This window comes from Nuphar pumila, chromosome 13 (genome assembly GCF_984573655.1).
Source record: "Nuphar pumila chromosome 13, dmNupPumi1.hap1.1, whole genome shotgun sequence".
NCBI lineage: Eukaryota > Viridiplantae > Streptophyta > Magnoliopsida > Nymphaeales > Nymphaeaceae > Nuphar > Nuphar pumila.
The window spans coordinates 29,500,620-29,505,891 of record NC_143261.1 but is presented as its reverse complement, the minus strand read 5'-3'; the positions used below and the strand labels follow the sequence as shown (position 1 = coordinate 29,505,891).

Below are 5,272 nucleotides of genomic sequence, written 5' to 3'. Positions count from 1 at the left end.
TCCATGGTCGATTCCCTAAGAGAGTAATAGGGAATTGCTAGTTGTACCTCGTGAAATTTTTTTCATGTTCTTTGGTGGAACTAGCCATTTGAATTCTTTATATATGTTCTTTTATTCCCGTTGAATGCTATATTTTTTGGAATTGTGAGTTTGGTTTTTGTGGCAATGACATTTTTGTAGGGGGGACGGGACATCCAGGCACCTTTAACATAAGATCGCTCAATTCACCATTAAGCCCCTTTCTGCCACCAGCAGGGGCAGATACTATGGGTGATGACACTATCCAGCAACTATTGCACTATCTGGCCCTTTCAGAGCTTGTTGGTAGAAAAATGGAAAAGCTTCAAAATGGGTTACGCATTGGTCTTAGAACCTGTGTGCAAAGTCCAAATATACAGGCCCGCTCTGTAAATATGAGTAACAACAGACTTGTTTGAAAACTAAGACACCAAGCTGCAGGCTGCAGTTGGATGGATCTGCAACTTAGAGTGGGTATTATGTCTGACAGGCCCTTACAGTCTATATCCATCCCAGTTAGGCTCCACCCAGCTGAATCTCTAACCCTAAGCCAAAAGAGCAAGTTCCAGGAACAATCAATAATAATTTAACCAATTGAGATATGCGTTAGCATTCAAGAATTTACTGTGATTAGCTGAATAATTAGCAATCGACTAGTCATATTTATTTGACAAAAAAATGGTCAGTTCCCCATGATGCCAGCAGTTTTGGAGTAAAAGTTTCACCAATATCAAGTCGGTGTTTGGTTGCACTCATCTAAGCACAGAAGCAGATTAAGCTGAGAATTTGCGTTTTGGAGCACAACACAATCTCCTCAATGATCCTGAACATCCCCATGGAAAAATACAACACCAGGAGAAACATGGCCAAGTTCATGGACTGGAAATATCCTGCTAAACAAACATTGTGAACTTTAATTCTGTGTGTGCTTGACAAACTGGATCATCTCAGATAACCACAAAGTTCCTGAGTTTTCCAGTAGCAGTCATGATCATTAGCTGAAATTATTCAAATAACAATTTCATAAACTCCAATCTTTCTAGCAGTATATGCTATATCATTACAAAGGCAGCTGCTTAGCTATCCCTTCCACAACCTGGTAAATCTCTTCGGACATGGGATGCAACATATCACCAACAAGAAATTCATGAACAATGCCATTTACCTCAATCCAACTGCAGGCAGGCTGCTTGTTTACTTTTCTATCTTTCATCAACCTCCTCACTTTCACAGTTTCCTCCCTCATGTTTGCAGTAGCATATAAGTTTGACAGCAATACATAAGCCCCATCATCGTTTGGGTCTAATTCCAGGACTTTCACTCCTGCCAATTTGGCTAGTTCTAGATCCCCATGAACTAAAGCAGCACTCATCAGTGATTTCCATATGGTGCTGTCTGGTTCATCATCTTTCATATGTTGTATCAACCTCTTTGCTTTGTCAAGAAGTCCACCACGTCCCAGAACATCAACTAGACAACCATAATGCTCAATCTTGGGTGTGATACCAAATAAATCCCTCATGGATCTGAACCATCGCCAGCCCTCGCCTACTAACCCGCCATGGCTGCATGCAGATAGAACTGCAACGAATGTTACAGAATTCGGCATAACTCCACAACTTGACATCTCCAAGAAAACTCCAATGGCGAGATTTGCTTTGCCATGAATGGCTAATCCATTGATCATGGTAGTCCAGGAGAAGACATCTCTATGCACCATGCCATCAAATACTCTCGAGGCTAGTTCAACACTACCACATTTTGCATACATATCGATTAGAGAATTGTCAACAGCTGCATCTAAATTCAACCTGGTCTTGTTTACATGAGCATGGATGCACTGTCCAAGCTCAAGGGCACCAACTTTGCTGCATGCCGAGATCACTGCGACCATTGTGATCTCTGTGGGTTCAACACCAGCTAACTGCATGTCATGAAAGAGCTCTAGAGCATGAAAGGGGTGATCACGAACATGCGCAGTCATCATCGACGTCCAAGAGACTGCATTTCTCTCAGGCATCTGATTGAACAAGCAGCTAGCAGAATCCATATCCCTACATTTCACATATCCATCAATCAAGCTAGTCCAAGACACCACATTTCTCACCGGCATCTTGCTAAAGATCATATGGGCAGTACCAATTTTTCCGTTTCTACTGTACATATCAATCAAAGCATTATATACAAACACATCAACATTGACACTAAATCTATAAATCATCCCATGAACCATCCTTCCATGGCACAAATCTTCGATCCTTCCGCAGGATGAAAGCACACTAGTGACTGCAAACTCATCAGGTTTCGTACCCGAAACAACCATCTTGAGAAAAAACTCAAGCGCCATTGTGTGGCAATTGTTGGAGAGGCAACTAGAGATCATACACGTCCATGAGACCAAATCTGGCTGAGGCATTTCGCCAAACACTTTGTGTGCAGTGTCTACGTGACCGAACTGAGAGTAAAGGGTCAATATCTTGCACAATAGATGTTGGTTACGGTGAAAGCCGAGCGTTATCACACGGGCATGTAAGCGTTTGAGCTCTTGGATTGTTCCACATCGCTGCAACACTGGTTTGTAGATGGGAATGAGCCTCATGCCACTACCTGCCCATTCTGCAATTGGATCTTAATAAATCGGGTCTATGATAAATGGACTGGAATTTGGAGTCAATCCCAAAACAAGTACAACAGATACGTTACAAGTCTCGCAAAATAGATTCAGGTTAGTAATTAACGTACACCATTTATATCTACCAAGAAGTCTAACTGGGTCGAGTAAAACCAACCTGAACCAAAGAACTGAACCCAACCCATTCTAACAGATCCATGGATTAGGTTGGGCCTAAACCTTGATTCGTTTAAAAAGTGAACCGCATCTTGGTATGAAAAATTTAAAAACTGAACCTGTTTGTACCCGACTCGTTTCTATGGGTCCATTTGTCGTACGGTGAAAACCTTGGGGTTTACGTTAGGGGTGTCAATGGGTTGTGTTTATATAGACCCGACCCGTACCAAACCCTATAGGGTCAGAGTATGGTGATAAATAAGAAGACCCAGGTCCGGACCAGAAAGTCCAATAATTAATACATGGATTTGGGTGTGGTTTGTAAAATTTTATACCATACCTGGGCCTGACCCGAGTTCCGATTAAAACGTGCAATTTTTCAATGTAAAAATGATAAAAAAAAAGAAGAAAATAGTATTTTTATCGGGTATAGCCCGGGTCTGATTCATGTAATTCTTATCGAGTTTGGATATGGTTTCTCTTATGGTGGATCTGATTAAACCCAAGTCCAGACCCGATACCATACCCAAAAATCAGAATCAGGTCTGGTTCAACATGAGTCCGAACCAAACCCGATCAGTTGACACCCTTAGTTTTAGCAGAAACCCACAGGTTAAAAAAAAATTTGTTTTGGATAATCTAAAGAATAAAAAACCCCTTGAAGTACCCCCCCTGCGGCACTCAGCTTCAACCTTACGGCAAGGGACGCCACCGGTAACCTGTGATGTTCCTTCAACTTTGGTGGCGTTCATGAGCAGAGGAGCCCTTGTGTTAGCAAAAATTGTTAATACTGAATGCGTGACTTTTGAGCTCTAACTAGACCTCGGTCACATCATACAAACTATATGATGCAAAAAAAAGTCGATTCTTTTGTTTCAAAAGGTGAGAAAACAAAAGGCTTGGGCAACCACTTATTAGGTATAAAAACTTTGGTTGCCTTCAAATGTATCAATCGTCTATATAGGTGTGTCACTGGCATCATTTCAGATCGAACTGCTCACATTGCAGAACAAACTCCGCCATCTATTTCATATGAAGCAAGGAATTGACAAGGAAAGAAAAAAAAATTGCCCAGTGATTAGCTTGAGAATTAAACATCCTAGTCCAACCAAAGTGATTGATCCAAAGTCTGAAACTTCAAAAAACTGGTTTCCTGTTACACAATATAAACAATAAATGCACTGGTACACCGTAGCTGACACGGTGAAATTTGCGTTATAAAGATAGCTAAATGTTGACAATGTGTCTTTGAGTACGAGTTCTCTTTCAATCATCTTTGTCGTGGATCGAGTTGACTGGTTAATGCTGACCCTGGCTTGAGCGAGAAAGGCTCCATCTGACTTGTGCCCGCCGCTATATAAAGGCTCCTTCATCGCCATGAAAATGTAAATTCCAATGACGAAATTCACAGATATGACAGCGAGAAATCCACTGTGTGTTTGTGAGGAAGAGGATAACTGGTTTGTACCTTGTTGCAGCACAGAATCATAGCTGTCGTTAGAAGAATACTACACTTCCACATTGTACATAATGGACACATCGATTTGAAGCCTACTTTTCTCCATCAGAAAACAGGAATTCCATTCATAGGCATAAAAATTTAATTAATACAAGCAAGCCTCTGCAACAGGAAAGAACACCTCACCAAAGCAAAATAAATCACAACCCTTTTTCAGGAAATCGAAAACAGAAAAAGACCCACGCATGCCCCAGAAGTGGATGAGCTATGTGTGATGTGCTGGCTTGTATACACGCACACCAAAAACAAAAAAACAAAAGGAAAAAGAAAAAGACATGCACAAAAAAGGCTCACCCACAGGTGGGAGCCAAGACTAACGTTTGCAAGTAAGTAGTAGGTAGAAAATAATCAGAAGGCATCAGCTGCTGACTTATAAGCCAATTGAGGCTATCCCTTGGAAGACCAAGACGCAGTTTTTGTTTTAAGCTCTGGTTTGTAAGTGTATGCATTCTCCACAGCTTCTCTTCCCCCTTACTGATGAGAAGGAATTGGGAAAGATACAAACAACAATAACAGTCATACGCAAGTTGATTACTGCAAACAGGTTGGACATCCACATGCAGTCATTAAGCCAGATAGGCCCAGCTCGAATCATCTGTTCGAACGAATCGAGGAGGTAGATCTTGCTCTCTGATGCAAATCTGGGTTCAATGATCCATTTGGATCCTGTTTTAGTTTAGGTTTTTGTATTTGGGTTTTTGTTTAGAATTGTTCTTATCTCGGATCCAAGTTGGAATTAGGGCTTTTAGATGCTCGTTATAGGGATTTCCACAAGAAACTTGATGTTATTCTTCCGAAAATCCTTCTCTTTCCCTTTTTCCATATTCTTTCTTACTTTATTGTTACTATTATTTCTCTTTGATTTACTGCATTTCTTGTTTCTTAGCGTCATCATAGTTTAGTTTTGCAAATCCGGTGACAGATTTGCATCATTTTCACTTCCATTG

General features: G+C 40.9%; 1 pseudogene; it reads right to left on the bottom strand.

Annotated features, from left to right (window-relative positions):
- Positions 1 to 1,078: 1,078 nt before the first annotated feature.
- LOC149818222 (pentatricopeptide repeat-containing protein At2g22410, mitochondrial pseudogene) lies at positions 1,079 to 2,617 on the bottom strand (annotated as a pseudogene).
- Positions 2,618 to 5,272: the final 2,655 nt, after the last annotated feature.